At 39.9% G+C, this 26574-nt stretch overlaps 1 protein-coding gene and 1 pseudogene across 5 annotated transcripts in view; one reads left to right on the forward strand and one right to left on the reverse strand.

Moving 5' to 3' along the window:
• Ncoa3 (nuclear receptor coactivator 3) overlaps positions 1–26574 on the forward strand; it is an 81616-nt gene that overhangs the window by 25574 nt on the left and 29468 nt on the right. For 4 of the 5 annotated variants that reach the window (XM_090352488.1, XM_090352489.1, XM_090352490.1 and 1 more), the window contains one exon: positions 11101–11178. The gene's annotated coding sequence lies outside the window, so the exon portion shown is untranslated. Of the gene's footprint in view, positions 1–11100; positions 11179–17241; positions 17339–26574 lie in introns of all 5 variants that reach the window. The other variant, XM_090352491.1, reaches the window with a different exon arrangement.
• On the reverse strand, positions 16363–16550 carry LOC150050575 (translation machinery-associated protein 7 pseudogene; annotated as a pseudogene).

Consider the following 26574-nt stretch of genomic DNA (forward strand, 5'->3'; position numbering starts at 1 on the left):
CTAGGCCAGCTTTGATTACAGCGTGTTTCGACCCTGTACCCTTCCCTCACCCATTGTCACTTTTATGAGAGTTCTCTACCATATTGTATATGACTTCTTTGTTGGACTGGCTGGTTTCTGTACTCAAAACATGGAGAAGTCAGTTTCCCCCCCCCACCCCCTTTCCTCTGCATTTGGCAGAATTCCAAGCACCGTTCCTGAAAGAAAGCTGAAGACATTTGGTATGTTATAGCATGACATTAATTTATAAGAGAGAGAGAGAGAGCGTGTGTGTGTGTGTGTGTGTGTGTGTGTGTGTGTGTGTGTGTGTTGAATTCCAGAAAACTGTAGTAGCAACATTGACATCTTCTAGCTATATTTTAACCTCTGGAGTTCAGAGATTTATATTGCCACTACAAATTGTTATTGTTGTTAGTATTTCTTGCAGTGCTAGGGATTGAACTCAGGGTCTTACTTAGCTAGGCAAGTTGAACCACATCCCTAGCCCCCTACAAATTATTCAGTGGCAATTATTCTTTTCTAGACTAGTGCTCAGTTCCAGCCATATTTCCACTTCTGGCTTTGTGTTGATCAGATAGAGATAAGAATCTCATGGACTTTCTTGCCTGGACAGAACCTCCATCTTCAATCATCAAATCTCAGCCTCCTGAGTAGCTAGGCTTACAGACATGAGCTACCGGCCTCCAGCCCTAGTGCTTTGTTTTGTGTAGTCTTTGGAGTAATTCACGCTGTCAGGAGAAATTGAGAAAAAAAATCCATTTCCCCTTCTTTGCCCCACAGTTGTCTTGAGACAGCTTGACCCTTTTCCCTATTTATTATTAGCCAGCTTTTGGTAACTTTGTTACCTGAGCCTGGCACTGGTGGTTCATACCTATAATCCTAGCTACTCGGGAGGCTGAGATTTGAGGATAGTGATTAAAAGTCAGCCCGGGCAGAAAAATCCTATGAGACTATTATCTCCAAAGAACCACCAGAACACTGGAAGTGTCACTGTGGCTCAATGTGGTACAGTACAGCACTATCCTTGAGCAAAAGAGCTCAGGGACAGCCCTTGGGCCCTGACTTCAAGCCCTATGACTGACAAAACAATAGCAACAAACACCGGTTTCCTGAGCTAATCACCTTTTAAAGAGAATAGATTTATTGGTCTTCATAGCTTTAGAGACTTAGCCATTGTGTTCATTGGTTTAGTCTAGCCAGTACATCATGATGGGAGCACATAATGGAGTAAAATGAACATAAAGCCACGAGTGTGCCTGAGTAGTAGAGTGCCTGCCTAGTGTGCATGAAGCCCAGGCTGGATTTGCTTTCATGATACCACATACACAGAAAAAGCAGCAAGTGGTACTGTGGCTCAAGTGGTAGAGCTCTAGCCTTGAGAAAGCTCAAGGATAGTGCTCAGGCCCTGAGTTCAAGCCCCAAGATTGGCAAAGAAAAAAAGAAAAGGAAATAATGCCATTGACATATTGATCATTTAAAAGAGATATTTGTGTTTATATATGCATTAAAAAACAGGATGGGCATTGTAGCACATATACTTGTTATCCCAAAAGAAAGTAGAATGAGTAAAACAAAATAAACTGTAGTGGGTTGGGGATGTAGCTCTGTAGTAGGACCATTTCTCCCCTCCTCCCCCCAAATGTACTGTCTTGCTGCTATATAGCCCATGCAGGCTCCATCCTGCCACATGCTGGGATTGCAGTATGCGCTGTCCTGCCTGCCTTGTGGTAGGGCATTTGCTTAGTTGTTTTGAAAGTGTTGGGGTTGGTCCACAGGATGGAAAAAATGGAAACAAAACAAAAGTCACAGCAAATTACTTGTTAATTATCCCTGGAATAGTATCATGGTTTGAGTATTTGGTAAATAGGGCACCAAAATCAATTCATTTATTGAAGGCTTATATACAAAAAATTTATAAGGAATATATAAGTTTCCTGACGTAATTTATCCAGTTTGTCCAAAGGTGGGACTTTGCCTTAGGAAAGTTATCAAAGTTTTGACCCTTGATCCTCCTGCCTCCTTCTTCTGAGTAGCTGGCATTATAAAGCATACACCACCACTCTGGGTTAAATTTATGTATTTACTTATTTACTTATTTAATTTACTTTTTAGGGAGAGGATTTTTTTTTCTGGTTGCTGATAATTTTCATAGTGTTTTGTTGTTGTTGTTTGTTTTTGTGGGTCATGAGGCCTGGGTGCAGTCCCTGAGCTCTTCAGCTCAAGGCTACCGCCCTACACGTGAGCCAAGCCCCACTTCCCATTTTTTCCTAGTGTTTTGAATATAGAAGCATAATGGTATTTGTATTCATGCTGGTAAGATAATTCAATTGAATTTCAGAAGAAACCTTGGGTCTTGTTTTTTTTGTGTCTGTGCCCCTCCCCCCCAATCTTGGGGCTTGTACTTAGGGCCTGGGCACTGTTCCTGAGCTTATTTTTGTTCAAGGCTAGCTAGCATTCAACCACTTGAGCTGCAGTACTACTTCTGGCCTTTCCTGTTTATGTGGTACTGAGGAATCAAACCCAGGGCTTCATGCATACTAGGCAAGCACTCTACCACTAAAACACATTCCCAGCTCTTTCAGAACAAAAAAAGTTTTTTTGTTTTTTTTTTTTTGAGAACAATTTTTTACCACATATTCTCCAATTATGGGTTAGATTTCCACCTTCATGACTTTTAGGTCACACATGGTTTTTGATGCAGGACATTTGAATATGATTCTATTTTCTTCATTTAGGGGCTTTATTTTCTATTTTTTAATTTTTTGTGGGTCATAGGGCTTGAACTCAGCCTGGGTGCTGTCTCTGAGCTCTTCAGCACAAGGCTACCACCTTACCTCTGGGCCTGGGTGTTGTCCTTGAGCTCTTCAGCTCAAGGCTACGCCCCTACACTTGAGCCAAGCCCCCTTCCCATTTGCTAGAGGTTAATTAGAGATAAGAGTCTCGGGTCGTTTTGTTCTGGCTTAGAACCTTTATCCACAGATCTCAGCCTCCTGAGTAGCTTGGATACAGGCATGAGCCACTGTACCTGGTTAAAGGCTTTATATTTTTGTTAGTGCTTTGCATAGTAAGCTGAGTGTTAAGTGTATTGAATGTTAAATGTATCTTAGTGTTTAGAGTTATTTGTAGTTTCAAGTAAAATGTTTTGCACATTCTATATTTTTGAATCAATGTTATATATGAACACCATGTACATTTTTAAGTAGTAAGGAATGGAACTATTTTAATCTTAATATGCCAGGAACTCTGGATCTTCCTTCCCAACCCCTCCCCCAGTATAACTGTCTGTAGAGAAGGGATCCTGAGTGCTAATAGATGGCATCGCCCATTCCCTTCCCCCAGCTCTAGGGCCTTGTTTGCCTGCAGCTGCAGTTGTAGGCATCTTTCAGGAAGTGACCTTGGTTTGTATTAATCAAATTCAGAACACAAAAAAAGCTGCTTGCTAACATGCTGACTTGATGTAAAATTTTATCACATCCATTTTCTTTTAAAATGAGACCATCTTGTAAAAAGATATATAGGAGACTGCTGATTTAATCCATCTATATACATCTTCTGCCAGCCATGTTAAAATAACACCAGCTTTATTTTTAAACTAAGGGATTTTTTATTGCCAAATATGCATAAGCTTAAAATTATAAGTGTTGGAGAATTTTTACTAGAAAATTGCTTGTCTAATGCAAAGAAATGTATGCATCAGCATTAATTTTATTTTCTATCTGCACAATTGACATTAAATTGCTATGCAAACTTTACACTAGGAAGAATAATACATTATACTATACTTAAGACCTTCTAATAATTATAGTTAGAAAGGCACTTTTATATTTTGCTTCTTGGTTTTCAGAAATAACTGTCAATAACCCGTCGTAAAGGTACTTTTATATTTTGCTTCCTGGTTTTCAGAAATAACTGTCAATAACCCATCGTGGTGGCTCACGCCACCACTACTCAGGAGGCTGAGTTCTGAGGGTTGAGGTTCAGTCAGCTTAGGCACTAAAGAACATGAGACTTTTTTTTTTTTTTTTTTTTTTTTTTTGGCCAGTCCTGGGCTTGAGCTCAGGGCCTGAGCACTGTCCTTGGACTTTCTCAAGGCTAGAACTCTACTACTTGAGCCTCAGCATCATTTTTGGCTTTTTTTTTTTTCTTTCTATGTATGTGATACTGAGGAATCGAACCCCGGTCTTCCTGCATGCTAGGCAAGTGCTCTACCACTAGGCCAAACTCCCGGCCCAGAACATGAGACTTTTATCTCCAATTTACCACCAGAAAACCGGAAGTAGGGCTCTGGCTCAAGGGATAAGGTGGTAGCCTTGAGCTGAAGAGCTCAGGGACAATGCTCAGGCCCAGAGTTCAGGTCCCACAACTGACCAAAAAACAAAACCCCCCAAAAAACTCACTATCTTAATTTGCTTATTTGGATAAGAACTAATATCTTTCATGATATCATTTTTTGGGGGGGGATTTCTGAAGATAAGCATAAAGTTAAGTCAGTTAAGCTGCTAAAATTCAGCCAACTACTATATCAATAAGGAAAATATAATGTTGACTAAAATATACTGTTTACTAATTTAGAATTTAATTGTTTATTATTTTGACAGGACAGGTATTTTACTGTAGTGTTTTTGTAGTACCTCAAAGGAAGCTTAATTTTTAGTTGTACTACAGGTTAAGTATGTGCAGCATTGTCTTTTTTGTTTATTTTGTGCTGACTCTGGGGCTTGAACTACAGCTCTACTTCTGGCTTTTGGTGCTTAATTGTTGATGAGTCTCAGGGCCTTTTCTGCCCAGGATGGCTCTAACCAAGATCCTCAGATCTTAGCTTCCCAAGTATCTAGGATTAAAGGCATAAGCCACCTGTGTGCTATTTTCTTTTTGAGTTGAGGTCTTCCTGTGTTGTCCAGCCTAGCCTCAGTTTCTGTGTTCAAGCATCTTTCTGTCTCAGCCTTCTTAGCTGCTGCTCAGTGTTAAGTTTGGAATGTGGACAGCTGTGTTTAAGTATATTGATTTCTGTATTTGGAAGAAATTTACATAAAGTATTAATTAGGGGAGCAGTTGTATCTGTTGCTAAAAATGCTTCATTCCTCAGTTTGTTGTGTAGAGATTACTTCTGGGTACTGAAGTGTGTGGAAAGCAGGACTATAGAAGGATATTTAAGCCTAAGGAGCTTTACCTATATTTCTGTAGGTACATCTGTGAAAAGGTTAGGCAGATTTCACACTTAAATTAATGACAGGATTATGCAAATAAAAATAGCAGTGTAAATAATTTAATGTCTTCATTAGCTGAGTTACTTGGAAGTATTTACTGGAAATGCAAACAGTATTGTTCTTAGAACAGTGGTAAATCTGTCTCCTGAACCACCTAAATTCATTCTTTGTCTTAATACTGATATTAATAAATGGTTTATTAGATACTCCAGGATAAAGTAATTTTAAGGAGGAGGATAATTATTTGATCATTTGTTCCCTAAAACACCTGTTTAAAATAAAATTGTCACTTTGAACTTAAGATGTTCTTTGCTTTTTCCACCTTTCTCTGCTCTTAGAAAAGAAAAAAGAAACACAAAATTAGAAATATATTCAATCCTGGTAGCCAATGAGTTAATGTTCATTTGCTGCCTGAGGGGTCAGTGTGCAGCCTCTGTTTCCTGATTGGCTGCTAAAAGGTGAAATTGAAACCACTGTAAACTTTTGACCCTGTAGCAATTCTTGTGGAACGCCTTCCACTGGTGGAGCCCAGAGCTTTGCTCATCTCCCCACCCAGCCCTCCCACCCTTTTTCCTGTATTTATTTTGTGTGATCCTGCAGCACTGCAGACAGCCTTTTCAAGATGGGGGAGAAGAGGCTGAACAAGCACCAGCAAGCCGCTTGCTAGTATGCTTCTCTGAATAACCTGTCATTACTGACTTGGATTCAACCAAAATAATGGGCCTTCAGTAAACTGGTGTGACAATGGAGTTTTTAGCTTTTCCCTTAGTTACAAGATAATTTAAAGACAGTATTTTAATATTTTAAGTTTCAGCTCCCTTATCCCATATACTTTTTTTTTTACACAGATGGTCAGCATTTTACAAAATGATTCCTCCCTAACCCCCCCGCCCCCCAGCTTAAACTTCGGGCTGAGCACTGTCCTTGGACTTTCTCAAGGCTAGTACTTTACCACTTGAGCCATAGCACCATTTCTGGCTTTTTCTGTGTATGTGAATACTGAGGAATCAAACTCAGCTTCATCCATGCTAGACAAGCACTCTACCACTAGGCCATGCTCCTGGCTCCTGGCCTTCCTTTTGTTTTTGAGACTGATCTTGATCTGTAGCCCAGACCAGTGTTGAATTCTTCATCCTCCTAACTCCCCAAGTGCTGGAATAGCAGATGAGTGCTTCTCCTTTTTCTTTTATTGTAAAGAAACTCATGTTTCTGTTACAACCCTGAGTTGTACTTGCAGAAATTATAAATTCTTAGCATCTGCTTTATAGTTACCACAACAATCCTTTGCAAAAGGCAAGTTAGCTTCCTCTTTTAGCATATTTAGGGTGGATTTCTTTATGACATTGTCTCACATGTAAACAGTATATAAAAGTCCTCATATTCCTTCAGTCTCTTTACAGTTAAAACAGGTTTCATTGTTCTATTCTCATATTGGCATATAAACTTATGCCCATGTCCATCCTCTTTCACTCTCTTGCTTATCTGTCCTCCCCACCCCTGCTTGGTAACCCCTGGGCATGTCATCTCTTTCTTTTTTGTAATACTGTTAGAGGAATTTACTTTCCACTTTTGGTTCTCTGACCCAGGACTATAGCTTACTGTAGCCTCTTGGTGTTCAACAAATGCTTACTGTCTGAATGTTGTTTTCATTTCAGGAACTTGAGTCATTGCATTTGCCAGCTTCTCTTTTTGTACTTAATTAATGGCAGGCAACATGATTTGTTTATGTTTCTAAGTTTCAGTGCAGAGCCTGGCATGTAATAGACACACAATAAGCATTTAATTAAATTGAATGTTGCCCAAGGTCATTCCAAGGAGCTGGACTTTACAAAACTTAGGTTTCCTGAAGGCAAGTTCTTCTGTTTTAATGACTCCACTACAACGAAACATGTATTATAATTTATTGAATGCACACAATAAATTATTGCTATTATTAATTAAATTCTTTTTTTTTTTTTTTTTTGCCAGTCCTGGGGCCTGAACTCAGGGACCACTGAAGCCAAGGACCATTGTCCTTGGGCTTTTTCGGGGGAGGGGATGGGGGTGGGGTGAGGGTAGGGATGTCATGGGGCTTGAACTCTGTCCTGGGTGCTGTCACTGAGCTCTTCAGCCCAAGGCTACTGCCCTACCCTTGAGCCACAGCCCCACTTCTCATTTTCTAGTTGTTTAAGCCCCACTTCCCATTTTCTAGAGATAAGAATCTCATGGCTTTGCCTTTGTTTTGTATTGCCAGGGCTGGCTTTAAACCACGATCCTCAGATCTCAGCCTCCTGAGTAGCTAGAATTATAAGTGTGAGCCACCGCGCCCAGCTTCCTTGGGCTTTTTCAAGGCTAGTACTCTACCACTTGAGCCACAGCACCACTTCTGGCTTTTTCTATGTATGTGGCACCAGGGAATCAAACCCAGGGCCTCACACTTGGCAAGCACACTATCACCAGGCCACGCTGGAGCTTGAACTCAGGGTCTGGGCACTATTCCTGAACTTTTTGCTCAAAGACTACCAGCCTGCCCCTTGAGCCACACTACTGCTTCTGGTTTAATTGCAGGTAAGAGCCTCACAGACTTCCATGTCTGGGCTGGCTTTGAACCACCCTCCTCAGATCTCAGCCTCCTGAGTAGCTAGAATTACAGCCTGTTAAGTAGCTAGGATTTTTGCATGAGCTGGTAGGCACTGGCTAGTAAAAACTTACTTTATTTTGTTTTAGTTTTTGGTGGATCATGGGGCTTCAACTCTGGGCCTCGGTGCCGTCCCTGAGCTCTCTGGCTCTAGGCTACTGACCTATCACTGGAGCCAGAGACCCACTTCCTGTTTTCTAGAGATTAATTGCAGATAAGAGTGTCACAGACTTTAGTGTCTGGGCTGGCTTTGAACTACCATCCTCAGATCTCAGCCTCCTGAGTAGCTAGGATTACAGATGTGAACCATCAGCATCCATCCCCCACCCCATGTTTATTATATTTGGTGGCCACTTTTTGTCCACTTGGTATTTCCAGGCATCAACATTAGAGTGATTTCCTTTTCTCTCAGTTGGATTCTTTGTTCTGTCCTTCAGGCATGTCTTCACAGGCTAGATATTAAGAGAGTTTGTTTTGATTCCCCTCTCCCCCCACCTCCATTAGCTTTCTGGTGAAGCAGGTTTTGATAATATAGTTCTCTTCAGTCACTTTTCTGTTTGTTAATGGTGGCAGAAAATGATTGTTTTATTCTTTCCCTACTTTCTCAGTTATCTAATATTTTGTGTCGGTGAGTTTTTCTATTAGTGTGATTTAGTTTTTTCATGTGTAATTGACTAAAATCTACATTAGGAAAAAAACGGTAAGAATAAACTTTTGTTATTGTTAGTTGTGGGGCTTGAACCCAGGGCCTAGGCACTGTCACTCAAAGCTACCACTACTACTTTGAAATACAGCACCACTTCGGTTTTCTGGTGGTTACTTGGAGATAAGATCTCCTCCTCCCCCCTTCAAAGAGTTTATAGGACTGTTGAATATAGTAGTTTTTAAGACTATTTACTCCCAGGTTCCCAAGACGCAAGCCAGTCATTGATCTTTGACTATCCAGGAGACTCTGGAGGTTAGCTATATGCTTCCTAGGATTTTGTATTTTGTACACAAGGTGTCTTTTTCTTGGGCATGCAGATTGGCAGGGATTAATAGTCCTTCAACAATGTGAAAACCAACTCTACAGTACTTGAGTATTAGCCTAGGTGGTTTCTTACCAACTCCACAGTAGGTAATAGTACTTAGATATTTTCCAATTGAATTCCTTTTCTTACCCACCATATTTATTTCTTGGGTGCTACTTATCCCGTAGCCCTCCATAACAAAGGAAAAACAACAACCCAAAGAAACTGAGGTGAAATCCTCAGTTTAAACCTGATTTAAAACAAAGGCCAGGAAAACCTTAGGTGTTCAGCCTATCTTTCTCCTCTTCATCTAATTAAATAAGATGATAAGATCAACATAAAAATACTGAATTCATTTAAAAACATAAATGAGTATGTTTACTATTTTTAGTTTAGTGTGCTTGGAAATTCTTAAGTTATATTATTTGTTAAATAGCCTTGGGTTAGGGGCTGGGAGTTTGGCCTAGTGGTTAAAGTGCTTGCCTAGCATGCATGAAGACCCGGGTTCAATTCCTCGGTACCACATACATAGAAAAAAGCCAGAAGTGGTGCTGAGGCTCAAGTGGTAGAGCTCTAGCCTTGAGAAAGTCCAAGGACAGTGCTCAGGCCCTGAGCTCAAGTCCAGGACTGGCAAAAAAAAAAAAAAAAAAAAAAAAAATAGCCTTGGGTTAGTAATAGTTTAATTTTTGAGCTTTATATGCTAGTTACTAATAAGTAATTTATATATTTTCATTTAATGTTTATAAAAGTCTTAGAATGTGTGTATATGTGTGTATGTATGTGTCCACTTTTATCTCTATATCCATATCTATATGTATATGTATATCTGTATTTATCTACTTATATGGCTTTGAAAAGCCTTTGTCTCAACTAGGTGCCTATTAAGTAAGTAAGTGGAAGAACTGGTAATCTACATTTAGCTACTGTATGTTTTTTTTTTTTTTTTTGGCCAGTCCTGGGCTTGAGCTGAAGGCCTAAGCACTGTCTTTGGACGTTCTCAAGGCTAGAGCTCTACCACTTGAGCCTCAGTACCACTTCTGGCTTTTTCTATGTATGTGGTACCCAGGAATTGAACCCTGGTCTTTGTACATGCTAGGCAAGCACTCTGCCACTAGGCCAAACTCCCGGTCCTACTGTATGGTTTTAATGCTAATAGATGTGTTTTAATTATGGTTGGGAGGTAGAGTTCAAGTTTTTGGTATCTATCTCAAGTTATAACCATATAACTGTACTCTTAAATAGACATGTAATTGCCCAACACTATTACTTTTCCCTTTCCTTTTGCTAACAATATGGGCTGTGCCTCTCCCTCCTCTATTTTCTCTCCTTTAGTGTTGGGTTTCAAAGTGAAGTGTCATTCACACCAGACAGATAGATGATGGTTGGTTTTCCTTATGTGTTGTGTCAGTTGCCTATAGCTAGCTATAATATGCTTGGTTCTTGGAATTTATGAATGTATTATTATTTCCTTATCCCCCTTCCCAAGGCCTGCCAGTACCAGTGTGAATGTTATTAGCTTTAGGGTATATTGTAGTTATGGTTGATGTCTTGATAAAGATGCCACTAGAATCAGTGACAGATTGTTGTGTTATTATATATTTAGAAATTCATGAGGAGAGGGGAGTTGAATGTTTTTATTTGGTTCAGTTTGTTACACCAGAACTTGCTCCTCATTTCTACTTGTGCAAAAGTCTGTTTCTGTATTCATCTATTTTATTGCATATTGTAAAGAACTATCCCTTGATTCCCCATTTAAAATATTTCTTTTTTGGTGATTCAAACATATCCCTTTCCCTTCCCCTGTATGCTGCTTGTTGTGTTCCTTCATGTGGGTATTGATCTTGTTTGAACTAGGAATTTGAGTATTAGCTTTTACCAGGGTGTTAGTGTAATTGTTCTCCATTAAGCTTTCATTTTGGACATTTGAGGGGATTCTACAAATTCAGAGTACCCATCTGTTTGGATCATGTGTCAGGATTTACAGCTGGTCTCCTTCATTCCCACTTTATCCATGTTTACAGTGACAAATATTGTGTGTGGCATACATTAACAAAAAAAAGGGAGCAGCAGAAGTACTGATACATACAAAATAAGGCATTTACTCAAATTCATAGGAAGAGGCATTGTACTTGATAGCTTTTGTTTGTTTTTAAGTTGAAGGAAGGAAAAAATTGGAACAGTGACTTTATTATGTTTGACTAATACTAATGTTTATTTGAAGAAAGGGCAATAAAATTTCAACCCTTCCTCCTTTTTTTGTCCTCAGGATCAAAATACTTGCTGAACAGTGGACTCAGAGAACATTAAATATAAACTCGTACTTGACCATCATTTGGTTAGCCAGGTAATTTATTCATTTTTTTAACTTGATCCATTGTAATTTTATTTCAACTTTGTAATTAATACCCTTTCCTTTAATTTATGATTTCATTTAAACTTATTTTATACTTGATGCTTTTCTCTTTAAAGATAATTCTAGTTGAAATAATGGATATGGGATATTCACTCAAATACACACACACACACACACACACACACACGTTCATTTATATGCATATGAGTAGATAAACTTGGGGAAGGGAGCCCTTCTTGGCTCCTGTGAGTACACATTTTAAGGACACCTAGTCAAATTTTGAATAAACTCTAGCCTATGTTTGCCATTTTACCTTGAGAAGACTAATTTTCCCAGATTGTTTGTGTTGGGAAATAGTATTTCAAATAACCTCATTCTTAACCTTGAATGTTGCATCAGAATAGGAAAAATGAAAAATAGAGTATTGTCTGTTATCCAAGAAAGCAATTATGCCTTGCCTAGTTACATCTTTTGTTAGCAATACTATCATTCTTTAGCCTTCTGCAGTTTTGAATTCCATTTCCTTTGATATGTTTTAGCAAACAGGCTTTATCTAGTTTGCTCTTTTCCTTTCTCTCGCATTTGTTCCACTTTCTGTTTCTAATTTTAGCTTCCTTTAGACCAAGACTCCATAATTTCATACTCCTGTTTATCTTTGTCCTTTCCTACTTCTTTATCCATTTGTACTCATTTGTAATTTTGCACAAAATCACAACTTTTTCTCTTAAATATGTTTTACCCCTGGCTTATAAAAAAAGGGACACGGGCTGAGGTAGAGTACTTGCTGATCATACTCAAGGTCCTGAGTAGCTTTGCAAGGGGGTGTGTGTGTGTGTGTGTGTGTGTGTGTGTGTGTGTGTAAGTAAGAGAAAGAAATAGTCCTTTTTTTTCTGGAAATTTAAGAGAGAGATTTGAAATCGCTCCTCCCCCCCCCCCAACTTAAGCTACCAGCCTTTTAGCTCTTGACATTTCCTTAACTTATATTGATTTTTTTTCTTTTCCTCCCCCCCTCCTCCTCCTCTTGCTGCTGCTAACAAAAGATTTTTATTAGTCTTTATAGCTATTTTTAGCATCAGATTTAAATGTTACACCTTTCAAAAATACCCGAAGAAGGCAGGTGCACCAGTGGCTCATGCCTATAATCGTAGCTACTCAGGAAGTTGAGATCAAGGTTCAAAGCCAGCTTGGGCATAAAAGGACCTGAGACTCTTATCTCCAATTAACCTGTAGAAAACGGGAAGTGGGGCCTGCCTCAAGGGTAGAGCAGTAGCCTTGAGCTGAAGAGCTCAGGGATAGCACACAAGAGTGACTTCAAGCTCCATGACCCACCAAAAAAAGCCACCCCCCCCCAAGACTATAATAGTTGAAAAACAACTACTTAGCCAGATGTGGTGGCACACCTGTAATCCTAGATACTCAGAAGGCTGAAATCTGAGGATCGAAGTTCAAAGCCAGCCCGGGAACTAAAGTCTGAGGGACTCATCTCCAATTAACCACTAGAAAACCAGAAATGGCACTGTGACTCAAGGGGTATGGTGGCAGCCTTGAGCTGAAGAGTTCATGGACAGTGAATACCCAGGCCCAGAGTTCAAGTCCCACAGCCAACCAAAGTGTTGGGGGGGGTGGCGGGGGAAGAAAAACAACTACTAGCTAAAGATGTGTTCCATAAGTTTGATCATAAATGCCTTGGAGAAGAATCCAAACTTTAGATGGTAGAAATTTAGGATAACCATATTTATAACTTTGAAGAAATAGTGTAGTAATTATTTCCATTGCACATAACATTTTAAGGATAATGATTAGGATTGACAGGATTACACTGGCACCACCAGGCTGTTATTGTATAGGAACATATGTATACAAAAAATAGGCTAGAATCACTAACACTTTTTATTCACAGGTCACCAGCTTGATAGTGTTTTGCTAGGCTTGACATTTAGATGGCTTACTTGGGGAACTCATTTAATACACAATAACACACAGTATAATAGTTACACAGATTACCTACATCTATTAACATAAAATTTAAAATCTGGGGCTTGAGCCTCGGGGCCTGGGAGATGTTCCTGAGCTGTTTTGCTCAAGGCTAGGGCTCTACCACTTTGATCCACAGCTCTGCTTTCAGTTTTCTGGTGGTTAATTGGAGATCAGGGTCTTACGGACTTTCCTATACTGCCCAGGTTGGCTTTGAACTGTAATTATCATCCTCCTAAGTAGCTAGGATTATAGGAGTAAGCCACCAACACCTGGCTAGAATCTTAAAAATTTTAAATTATTTTAAAATTTATTATAGTTATACAAAGTGGTTATGATTCCAGAAGTCAAGTTATGAGTATAATGCATCTTGATCAATGTTCACCCCAGTGTTCACCCCATCTTCTTCCTCCCATCTACCCTTGAGTTAATGGAATTCAGTTGTTACAAAGTACATATTGAATTTGATGACTGCATTTACTCCCTCTTCATCCAGTCATGGATTCTTCTTTTCTTCTTTTTGGCCAGTCCTGGGGCTTGAACTCAGAACCTGGTCACTGTCCTTGATCTTTCTCAAGACTAGTATTCTACCACGTGAGCCACAGCACCATTTCCAACTTTTTCTATATATGTGGTACTAAGGAATCGAACTGAGGGCCACACTCAGAGCCTTGATACTGTCCTTGAGCTTTCTCAAGGCTAGTGTTCTACCAGTTGAGCCACAGCACTGTTTCCAACCTTTTCTGTGTATGTGGTACCAAGGAATCGAACCAGTAGGCCATAGTCCTGGCTAGTCATGAATTCTTTATTGGAATCTTTGCCTAGGTTCAGTAGATGTGCAGCACTAACAAAATCAAAGATTTAAAATTTTGGGGGCCGGAACTTTGGCCTAGTGGTAGTATGCACGAAGACCCAGGTTCGATTCCTTGGTACCACATACATAGAAAAAAGCTGAAAGTGGTGCTGAGGCTCAAGTGGTAGAGCTCTAGCCTTGAGAAAGTCCAAGGACAGGGCTCAGACCCTGAGCTCAAGTCCAGGACTGGCAATCAGTCAATAAAACCTTAGTTCATAGAACACTGTCCATTTAGTGCAATCTAAAAAGAGAGCACTTGATCATTTTGTATGCATTAACTTATATTGTTAATCTGGTAAATTTTAGTATCATTTAAATAAAGCTTAGATATGTGTCTTACACATTTTTAATAGGGTGTAATCACTTAATGTAAGAAAGTGTGTGTGTATGTGTGTGTGTGTGTGTGTCTGTCCGTCCGTCCATCCATCCTGGGGCTTGAACTCAGGGCCTGGGTGCTGCCCTGAGCTTTTTTTTTTTTTTTTTTTTTTGCCAGTCCTGGGCTTGAGCTCAGGGCCTGAGCAATGTCCTTGGACTTTCTCAAGGCTAGAGCTGTACCACTTGAGCCTCAGCACCACTTCCGGCTTTTTTTTTCTATGTATGTGGTACCAAGGAATCGAACCCGAGTCTTCGTGCATGCTAGGCAAGCACTTTAACCACTAGGCCAAGCTCGCAGCCCAGCCCTGAGCTTTTTTATGGTGGATGTTACCCCTAGAGCCACAGCCTCACTTCCCCTTTTCTAGTGATTAATTGGAGATAAGAGTGACAGTCTTTAGTGCCCAGGGCTGGCTTTGAACCACGATCCTCAGATCTCAGCCTTCTGAGTAGCTTGGATTATAGGTGTGAGCCACCACACTGGCTCCTGAGCTTTTTTTGCTCAATGTCAGCACTCTACTACTTTACCCATAGCTCTACTTTTTTTTTTTTTGTAGTTTATTGAAGATAAAGAGTCTCATGGACTTTACTGCTGAGGCTTGCTTCAAACCATGATCCTCAGATCTTAGTCTTCTGAGTAGTATCGCAGACATGAGGAAATAGCTCCCAGCTTTAGAGATTTATACAAACAGATTCTTAAATAAACTTTGAGTTAATTAAAACTCAGTTTCCTAGTAAAGGCTTGATAAAAATAGCAGAATACAAGTTTCATCTTTATAACAAAATTTTATAAGCTGGTTTCTTACAAATATTAGTAAGAACAAAGTATCTTAAGACATGGAGTTAGGTGTTGCAATATTAGTGCATTAACTTTTGACCCTAACATTTTTGGGGTTAATTTATAATCACATAAATGAACCTTTTATAACTTCTACTTTAATATACTTAATCTGCTACTTTTTTAAACCTTCTGGAGTTTGTTTTATTCCTTTTTCCATTTTAGAACAGCACATTAGGAGAAATCTTACTCTATAAAATTCTTTATTCAAAAGTATTCTTTTTCACTTTCATCTTTTTTGTCAGTCATTGGGTGCTGAGAGACTCAGTGCCTGAGTGCTATCACTGAGCTCTTTTTCCGAGGGCTAGCATTCTACCACTAGGAGCCACGGGATTATCTGCAGTTTTGTAGGGGTTAATTTGAGATAAGAATCTCATGGACTTTCCTGCCCATGCTGGCTTTAAATTCCGAGTAGCTAGGATTACAAGTATGAGCCACTGCCGCCTGGCCCTTTAACCTTTTTTTCCAAAAACATATCCTCATAACATCTTGGGCTTTTTTTGTGTGTGTGTGTGTGAGTTGGTTTAATTTCAAGATGAATGCAAGAACAGAACAAAGAGCAGACTCTTGCGGGAATCTAGGCTGGATTTACCTTTTTTTGGCCAGTCTTGGGCTTGGGCTCAGGGTCTGAGCACTGTCCTTGGACTTTCTCAAGGCTAGAGCTCCACCACTTGAGCCTCAGCACCACTTCCAGCTTTTTTTTTTTTCCCCTATGTATGTGTACCGAGGAATCGAACCCGGGTCTTCATGCATGCTAGGCAAGCACTTTAACCACTAGGCCAAACTCCCGGCCCTGGATTTACTTTAAATTTACAGCTGAGGCAGGAATGGCTGACACAATGACTGACAAACTAGAGACTGAGCCATTGTAGGACTTTTTTTTTTTTTTTTTGGTGCCAGTCCTAGACTTCTTCAAGGATAGAGCTTTACCACTTGAGAGCCATAACACCATTTCCTGCTTTTTTCTATATGGTACCAAAGAATTGAACTCTGGTCTTTGTGCATGCTAGGCAAGCACTCTATTGCTAGGCTAGACAAAACTTTATTCTATAGGTGACAGAAATGTTAGAACAGGAAATCCAGATGTTTGATGAGAATGGAATCAAGGGTCACTATCATCTCAGGGTTGAGGAGCAGCTTACTTTTTGCCAGATTTCTTAATTCTACCTGCGGCCAGGGGTCCCTTCCCTTGGCCTTTGCTTTCAGTTCCACAAGTTTCTTCTTCTTTCTGTTACTGCTTGAAGGCCTTGTGTTCCTCATCCATCTCTCCTTGGCCTGCTTCTTGGACTGCTTCAGGGTCTTCTTGCCACCTTCCTGGCTACACATGATGCCAGCCGCGCCTTTGCCCCCCCTTCCCCCCTCTTAACTTTTCATATATTTCTAGCCTGAGAGCTTTTTTGGTTTAATTTGAAATGATTTTTTTTTTTTGTTGTTGTTGTTGTTGTTTTTGTAGGTTGTGGGGCTTGAACTCTGGGCCTGGGCATTGTCCCTGAGCTCTTCAGCTCAAGGCTACCACCCACCCTTTGAGCCACAGCACCACTTCTCGTGGACTTTAGTGCCTGGGCTGGCTTTGAACCTTGATCCTCAGATCTCAGCTGTCTGAGTAGCTAGGATTACAGGCATGAGTCACCACACTCAGTGTGAAATGACTTCAAAAATTTTGAATTTAAAATTTTTAACATGTAATACTTGTATTTTAGTGACCATAGTGATGACTTAGTATTTTAGTGACAATAAAGAAAACAATCTTGGGCCGGGAGTTTGGCCTAGTGGTAGAGTGCTTGCCTAGCATGCACGAAGACCCGGGTTCGATTCCTCGGTACCACATACATAGAAAAACAGCTGGAAGTGGTGCTGAGGCTCAAGTGGTAGAGTGCTAAGCCTTGAGAAAGTCCAAGGACAGTGCTCAGGCCCTGAGCCCAAGCCCAGGACTGGCAAAAAAAAAAAAAAAAAAGAAAACAATCTCAAATTGCCTTCTACATAACAATTCATACAATTTTATATTTTTTTTTCAAAGTAATCAAAATATTTCTGCCCAGCAGTATAGTAGGACATTTTTGTAAAGCAAGAAATCTTTAAGAAGGAATAAGAATTCAGCCCTGCAAGTTAAGAAGGTAATGAAACTTTAATCTTTTTATTTATTTATTTAATATTTTTATTGTAATTAATAGAAGGGTTACATTATATTTGCCAGATAGAAGGTGCATTTCTTCACAAACTTTGGTACCCCTTCTCATGTTTTTGTTCCCATTTTTTTCCCCCCACCCTGAAACTTTAATCTTAACGGTTTCATCAACACCAGTACTATGTAGTTTTGTTTAGGAAGAAGTCAGGAAATCCAATTAAGGTAAAAAATTGAGCCCTATTATCTATTAAAAATCTTTGACTTACCTCAAGAGATACATGTGGTTCCCAAGGATATTGAAGAGCTGACTTTTTGGGTCTGGAAGAGTGGGAACCTTTGAACCATGATTCTCGGATTTCAGCTTTCAGAGTAGGTAGGATTACAGGCATGAGCCACCCGTGCCTGGCTCAGACCATTTTTTTCTTGCCGCCCCCCCCCTTTTTTTTTTGGTTGTTTGTAAGGCTTGAACTCTTGTCCCTGAGTTCTTTAGCTCAAGGTTAGTGCTCTACCACTTGAGCCACAGTGCCACTGGTTTTCTGGTGATTAATTAGAGATGAGTCTCACAGACTTCAGTGCCTGGGCTGGCTTTGAACCGTGATCCTCAGATTGTATCCTCCTAAAAGTCACAATTTTTTAAAATACACCCTAATTGAAAATTGTCAGGAATATTAGCTACGGTTCCCAATTTTGTTTTCTGTGTTTTTGGGAATTAGATCCTGGCTGGCTCACCAATTTCTGTCAGCACATGATGGATGGATGAGGGGTTCCCTCAGTTTCAGAATTTTCACACAAAATCACAGATCCTTAAATCTTTCAGGGTATTGTATAGGAGATTTCCACAAGGTAAAAATTATAGTAAGGTTTTTGTTTTGTTTTGTTTTTGTCCATTGTGGGACTTGAACTAGGCCTGGGCACTGTCCCTGAGCTCTTCAGCTCAAGGCTACTGCCCTACTTTTTGAGCCACAGCTCCACTTCGGTTTTCTGGTGATTAGAGATGAGTCACTTGGACTTTAGTGCCTGGGCTGGCTTTGAACTGTGATCCTCAGATCTCATCCTCCTGAGTAGCTAGGATTACAGGCATGAGCTCCTGTGCCCAGCTTATGGTTTATTTTATTTTTTAAAAATATAACTAGAAATAGGAAAGAAACTTTGTTTGCTTCTCATGCTCGAAATGAGAGTTAAAGGCTTGAGCAGATTTGATTCTTGTTCTCCTGCTCTTTCCTCTCATTTCATTTTCCCTCGTTTCTCCCTCTTTCTTTTTCAGTTCCTTCTTTTCTACCCTCCATTTCCCATCCTCCTTTATGATAAATTACATTTGCCAGTTCTGGGCTTGGGCTCAGAGCCTGAGCACTGTCCTTGGACTTTCTCAAGGCTAGAGCTCTACCACTTGAGCCTCAGCACCACTTCCGGCTTTTTTCTATGTATGTGGTACAGAGGAATCGAACCCGGGTATTCGTGCATGCTAGGCAAGCACTCTACCACTAGGCCAAACTCCCGGCCCTGTGATTTGCATGTCTTTTATGACCAGAGATGTCGAGCATTTCTTCATGTGTCTATAGGCCATCCTTATTTCTTCTTTAGAGAAGATTCTCTTTAAGTCTTTGGCCCATCTTTTAATGGGATGGTTGTTACTTTGGAGATTAGTTTTGGAGTGATTCAATTTTTTGAGCTGTTGATATATTTTAGATATGAGTCCTTTGTCTGTTGTATGGTTAGTGAAGATCTCCTATTCTGTAGGTTTCCTAATTAATTTACTAGCTATGTCCTTTCCCCCATACAGAAGCTCTGCAGTTTAATGCAGTCCCACGTACCCAGCCTTTCTCTGATTTGTTGTGTTTCTTGGTCCTTATTAAGAAAGTTTCGACCTGTGCCAAGGAGGCCTAATGTATCTCCTATTCCTTCTCGTAAAGTTTTCAGTGTATCGGCTTTTACCTCGAGGTCTTTGATCCATTTGGAGTTAATTCTAGTGCATGGTGACAAAGAAGGATCCAGCTTTAGTTTTCTGCAGGTGCTTAACCAGTTCTGCCAGCACAACTTGTTGAAGAGGCTGTCTTTCTTCCATTCTATTTTTTTGGCTCCCTTATCAAAGATTAGGTGGCCATAGGTCTGTGGTTTAATATCTGGGTCCTCAGTTCTATTCCATTGGTGTTCAGGCCTGGTCTTGTATGGCCACTGTTCTTGAGCTCTTTTTCACAAGGCTAAAATGGCTCAATTTTCTTTCTTTCTTTCTTTTTTTTTGTCGGTGGTGGGGCTTGAATTCTAGGTCTGGGCATTGACCCTGAGCTCCTCAGCTCAAGACTACTGCCCTACCCCTTGAGCCACAGTACCACTTCCAGTTTTCTGGTGGTTAACTGGAGATAAGAGCCTCTCATAGACTTAGGTGCCTGGGCTGGCTTTAAACTGTGATCCTCAGATCTTAGCCTCCTGAGTAGCTAGGATTACAGATGTGAGCCATCTTGCCCAGCTTCAATTTGTTAAATGTATCTTGTACTTTCTTGTGATTTTGGCTTTGTTTCTAAAAACTATTTTGATAAGAATTCGGCTTTCAATCTGATACTTAAAATAGAAAGCCTAATTTACTTAGAAGTTGATGTTGAAAACCTCTGAACTTCTGATCTTGAATAGAATTTGCTGTGTATAACCATTGTCACACATAGTGGATTAAACGTTGCCTTTTCTGGGTCTACGCTTTGTAAAAAAGAGTATATATTGGACATGAGTATGTGACAGCCAGCCTTTATAAAATGGTAACAGATAACAGGAATCCATGGACTCCTGGGGAAGAGCCTGAGAATCTGTTGAAAGACTACATGGCTAAAACTGTTTCCATTTTAATGCTAAGTTATTTGCTATCATTCCTCTGATGATGTTTGCACTGATGGTACAAAGGAACCGTATGCAAAACAGATGGCACCTTATCCTGACTCCAGGTGCTGGCACTGGATTCCCACTTAGGCTTGTCTTTGATAAAGCAACAAACTTGTTAAATCCACATACTACCCCCCACTCCATCCCTACCCCATAGTATTGGGGTTTGAACTCAGGGCTGTGCTCCAGCCTGTTTTGCTTTAATTATTTTTTCAGATAGGGTTTTACTTTTTTCCCCCTCAGTCTAGTCTGGAACCATAATTCTAACATCTTAATCTCTTATGTAGCTAGGATTACAAGTAAGCACCACTATTCCCCACCTTGTTCATTTCTTTCAATCTTGATTCTTGAGTTACTTTTTAAAAAGATATATACTTTTGTGTTATGAAGAGAAAATGTGTATGGACCAATTCTGCCTATGAAAAGTAGGATAATTTGGGGCTGGGAGTTTGGCCAGAGTTTGGTAGAGTGCGTGCTTAGCATGCACAAAAACCCAGTTTGATTCCTTGGTACCATATACATAGAAAAAAAGCCAGTAGTGCTGTGGCTCAAATGGTAGAGCTCTATCCTTGAGAAATCCCAAGGACAGTGTTCAGGTGCTGAGCTCAAGCCCCAGGACTGGCACCAAAAACAAACAAACAAAACCAAAAGTATGATAATTTGCTTGAGGGAAAGCCCTTGTGCCATTTGGGTGTGAACTGAACTCGCTATTTTGTTTTCATAGAGTACTATTTTCCTTGAGAGAACTACAATCTATATGTTTTGAAACTTAGATATTTGACAGGAACTGGCTTGTACTTATCACTTCAGGGAAACATCTGATAGCATTGGCTGGCAGTTATAACATTTGAGCTTTCATGTGAAAAACAGAATTTTGTACACTTGAACCATGAGTATGACCACTTCTTTGTGTAAAATATTTCTGAGATGTGGTGGGTGGTGATATTGAGTATGGATTTAAAAACAGTTGTGATGGAATGTAGCAATATGTGAAATACTTGCTTTGCCTACTGTGCAATCAGTATTATTCAAATGACCAGTGCCTGGTGTTTAATGTTACAATCATGCATGGGGGAATAGGGTCTGTGGACATGTTAGGTCAGTGTGTTTTAGTATAGCAGCATGGTCATTACTCGTGGTCATTATTACTCGGATTTCATTTTGTACCCATAGCAAAACAACGTGCCACCTCCCAAGTGTGCCTCAGGGTATTTCCATTATGTTTCTGCTATCACAATTAAATGGAAAAATGGATTATATCATATGGTTTATACTTTGTCCTTATAAAAACAACTAGTTGTTACTAACAAAAGTAGAGTGCCAGTTTATTTATTATTACTGTTTTGGACATAGTCTTGCTTTGTAGTTCAGGATTTTTCCCAACTTGGGATCCTCTTTTCATAGTGCTGACATTGTTGACATGTACCATCATTCCCAATGGCTGACAACTTGTTTCTTGTTTTTTTTTTTTTTTTCTGGGTCATGGGCTTGAATTCTGCCTGGGTGCTGTCCCTGAGCTCTTCAGCACCCTATCTTTGAGCCATGCCCCATTTCCCATGTTCTAGTGGTTAATTGGAGATGAGAGTCTCCCTTTTGTGCCCTGGCTGGCTTTGAACCTTGATCCTCAGATCTCAGCCTCCAGAGTAGCTAGGATTACAGGTGTGAGCCACTACGCCGGCCTGACTGCTTGTTTCTATCTAATTTTTTTTCTTTACTACCATGTACCTGTAATCCCAGCTACTTAAGAGGCAGAGGCAAAAGGATCATGAGTTCAAGGCCAGTTGGCAGTTAGTCAGACCTTGTCTCAAAACAAAATAAAAGGACTGAGGGTGGAGCCTGGGAGTTTGGCCTAGTGGTAGAGTGCTTGCCTAGCATGCATGAAGGCCCGGGTTCGATTCCTTGGTACCACATACATAGAAAAAAGCTGGAAGTGGTGCTGAGGCTCAAGTGGTAGAGTATTAGCCTTGAGAAAAGTCTAGGGACAGTGCTTAGGCCCTGAGTTCAAGCCCCATGACTGCCCCCCCAAAAGAGGGGGGGAGCAGGAATTTGGCCTAGTGGTAAGAGTGCTTGCCTAGCATGCATGAAGACCTGGGTTTGATTCCTCAGTACCACATACATAGAAAAAAGCTGGACTATCTGGTGAGTATAATGTAACCCTTCTTTTAATTATAATAAAAATATATATGAAAAGGAAAAAAAAATAAAAAAGCTGGAAATGGCGCTGCTGTGGCTCAAGTGGTAGAGTTGTAGCCTTGAGAAGGCCCAAGGACAGTGCTCAGGCCCCAAGTTCAGTCCCCATGACTGGCAAAAAATTAAAAAATAAAAAGGATGGAGGGAGTACCTCAAGTGGAAGGACAGATGTTTAATATGTATTATGCTTCTGGTTCAGGTCCCCAGTGCCAGTGCTTCAGCAAACAATCAGAAATTCTAAAACATGGCTTTTATCCTTATTATGGCCATAAGGAACTGTAAAAGCTGTGAAATTTGAAGAATCATCCAGTTGATAAGAATGTTTTCATCATGGGTTTGGTGTTTCTGGACTTGTTTCTTCTTTTTGTCCCTCTCTGCTCATTAAACATGCACAGGTTATATTTCTTTTCACTTCTTCACATCATGATGCCAGTTCTTTGAAAACTGTTTTATCAGTAAGGCTGTGGACAATGGCTTGAAGAAAAGGCTTAAATGTACTTTAGGAATGTGTGCTTAGATGAGTGGTGGTAATCTACATTGAGTAAGAGTGTTAATTTAAAACTTACATTTTGAGTAGAGCCTTTAGGTATGAACATCTTAAGTTCTTTCCAGGACCCTTTATTTCTGTTTTATTATATAATTTTTTTTTCTCCAAATGACTTGAGAAGTCACAGTTTTTGTGTATTGCTTCAAGTGGTTTTCTTCAATAAATCAACTCAGATCCACAGCTATTATTTTAAAAATTACGTTATTCACTGTGATTCACAAGATACTCCCCCTAAAACTTTGTAATTAGAGTACTTATTCATACCTCATCTAAGGCAAACAAAAGTGATGGAAAACCAAATTACTTCTGGGATTGTTAAAGTTTTCCATCTCAGCTTGTAATCTTAGCAAACCTAAGAATGAAAATACTTGGTAAGCCATTTTAAGGTATAGTTTCTGCTTTTCTGATCTCAGATTTTCTTCTTTCTGCCATTGCACTGGCTGCTTACTCATCTGAAGAAGTAGAAATGTGGGTTAATGGGAGAACATTAGACTACTACAGAGTGAAGTTTATCCAGTTAGAGCAAAAGTTGGGTTTAGGGGTTAAAGAGGAACAGCCTTAGTACCTGCAGAGCTTGAGAAACTCCTTAACTGCATGTTACAAGTTTTCAGTTCTTACAGTGAGCTGAGAACAGTGAGATTAAGTACTACAGATATGTGTGTGTGTGGTTTTTTTAAAGAGGAACATAAAATGCTCAAGAAAAATTAGGTACTTTTGTTGTTTAGTAGCGCTGCCACCCAGAATCTATTGTGTCATTTAGTAGAATGTTGTGTTGTTGTTTATCTTGTTTTTGCTGGCTGGTGCTTGATTCAGGGCTTGGGTACTGTCATTGAGCTCTTTGTGCTCAAAGCTAGTGCTCTACCACTTGAGCGACAGCACTACTTCCAGCCTTTTCTGAGTGGTTTGTTGGAGATAGGAGTCTCATGGACCTTTCTGCCTAGGCTGACTTCAAACTGTGATCTTCAGATCTCGGCCTCCTGGAGTAGCTAGGATTACAGGTGTGAGCCACACCACTCTCCCCTTTCCTATCTATTAACTGGGAATAAGAAACCTTACAGGGTCATTGTGAGTAAAACACCCAGTGTGTGTGAGAAGCCCAGCATTGTACTGGTACAAACAACAGCAATGTCTTCCTTCTTACTACTACTACTATTATTATTGTTATTATTATTTTGCCAGTCCTGGGTTTTGAATTCAGGGCCTGGGTACTGTCCTTGGGCTTTCTCAAGGCTAGAGCTCTACCACTTGGAGCCACAGCACCATTTCCGGCTTTTTTTCTATGTATGTGGTACTGAGGAATTGAACCCAGGTCTTCATGCATGCTCGGCAAGCACTCTACCACTAGGCCAAACTCCTCCCTCCCCTGTTTTTTTGGTTGGTCCTGGGGCCTGAACTATAGGTCTGCACACTATCCCTGAGCTCTTCAGTTAAAGGCTAGTGCTTCTACCACTTGAGCCATAGCGCCACTTCCCCCTCTTACTATTCTAGAAAAAAAAGGGAAATATTTAGTTGGTCTTTGCCAGTTTATTGGATAACCTGTCTCCTCCCATTTGGCCATGGCTTTCCATAGGTTTCTAAGCTAACATGCTCAGATAGAACACTGGTATTATTGCTGTTCTTCTCCTGTTTTTGCAGAAACATCTCCTGTGTAAATGGCTAGTTTTCTCAGTAACCAAAAAGGAAGTCTAATAGTGATGCTGTCTTATACCAAAATTTGATGGGTTATGAGTTGGCCAATTTTTGTTATTCCTTAATTTTTGTTTTTGTGTGTATGCCAGTCCTGGGCTTGAACTTGGGCCTGAGCATTGTCCTTGGGCTTTCTCAAGGCTAGCGCTCTACCACTAGAGCCACAGCACCACTTTCAACTTTTTCTATGTATGTGGTACTGAGGAGTCAAACCGGGGTCTTCGTGCATGCTAGGCACCAAACTCCCAGCTGAATTTTTTTTAAAGTAGTTTACTATATTAATTTTGTATATCATATGCTTCAGTCTTCCATACCTTGATTATCATGTATATAAAGGCCTAGAGTATTTGTATGAAACATTGTTCATTATAAATTTCTTCATAGATATGTTTTTGAATAATATAGATACTGTTAGATTTTTGATAGTACTGAAAATGATTCTAAATTGCTATTTTTGCTATATTTGAGGAAATAGTATAGAATATCTAGTTGCACTCTTAAGGTGTACATTAATCATATTAAATTATGTATTAATCACATTAATGTCAACTAGACAACTATTATAGTGTAGATAGAATTCTCCAGTAGAAACATTTCATACAGGCTGGGAATGTGGCTTAGTGGTAGAGTTTTTGCCTAGCATGCATGAAGCCCTGGATTCAATTCCTCAACATCACATAATTAGAGAAAAACAGAAGTGACACTGTGGCTCAAGTGGTAGAGTGCTAGCCTTGAGAAAAAGAAGCTCAGGGTTAGTGCCTAGGCCCTGAGTTCAAGCCCCAGGACCGACAAAAAAAAAAAAATCTTAATATTATTTTGAATAAGATTAGTAAAGGGCCAGGAGTTTGGCCTAGTGGTAGAGTGATTGCCTAGCATGCACAAAGACGCTGGGTTCAATTCCTTGGTAACACATACATAGAAAAAGCCAGAAGTGGTGCTTTGGCTCCAGTGGTAGAACTCTAGTATTAAGAAAGCCCAAGGACAGTGCTCAGGCCCTGAGTTCAAGCCCCAGGATTAGTACAAAAAAAACTAGTGAAGGAATGTATAAAATATGGCTTAGGGGCCAGGAGTTTGGCCTAGTGGTTAAAGTGCTTGCCTAGCATGCATGAAGACCCGGGTTCGATTCCTCGGTACCACATACATAGAAAAAAAGCCGGAAGTGGTGCTGAGGCTCAGGTGGTAGAGCTCTAGCCTTGAGAAAGTCCAAGGACAGGGCTCAGGCCCTGAGCTCAAACCCAGGACTGGCCAAAAAAAAAATAATAATATGGCTTAATAGAGTGAATGTTCAGTATTTATGATCACCTACTTTATTAAAAATTGAATATGTGGATTATTTGCTACTCTGTAAAAATAATCCTTGGATGAACCTATTGATAATGTAGCTAGCTGTACTAAATCTACTTTTGTACTTAAGGAACGCTCCCTGCCCCTCATCTCTGCCATGCTGGGTTAACTGGCATACACCATTATAGTATGCCTAGCTAGACTTTATCTTTTATGACAATTGATATTTCCTTTCACATTTATTTATTTAAATTACTTTGTGGTTCTGGTTGATGATCATACCCAAAAGCACATACTAAGCATGACATTGATATTTTTGAGAATGTAATCCTGAGGTTGTGAGTACACATCAAATATAATATTGAGCCATTATTAAGCAAAGTTATTTTAAGTTCTTCTTCCAAACTTATGCCAAGTGGAAAACTCCTCCAGAAAATCTTTTAAAACATTTCAGCTTATAAACTTTTGCATTTTACTACTAAGATAGTAAAATGAAATTTGTTGTTTTTCTCCTTTATACCTATATATCCATAGAGACAATGCTATAGCCTGGGATGCCTAATTAATTTTGATGGCTTTTAAAAACTCCTTAGCTGGTTGCTGGTGGCTCTCATACCTGTAATCCTAGCTACTCAGGAGGCTGAGATCTG

This window comes from Megascapheus bottae, chromosome 18 (genome assembly GCF_031878675.1).
Source record: "Megascapheus bottae isolate mThoBot1 chromosome 18, mThoBot2.hap1, whole genome shotgun sequence".
NCBI lineage: Eukaryota > Metazoa > Chordata > Mammalia > Rodentia > Geomyidae > Megascapheus > Megascapheus bottae.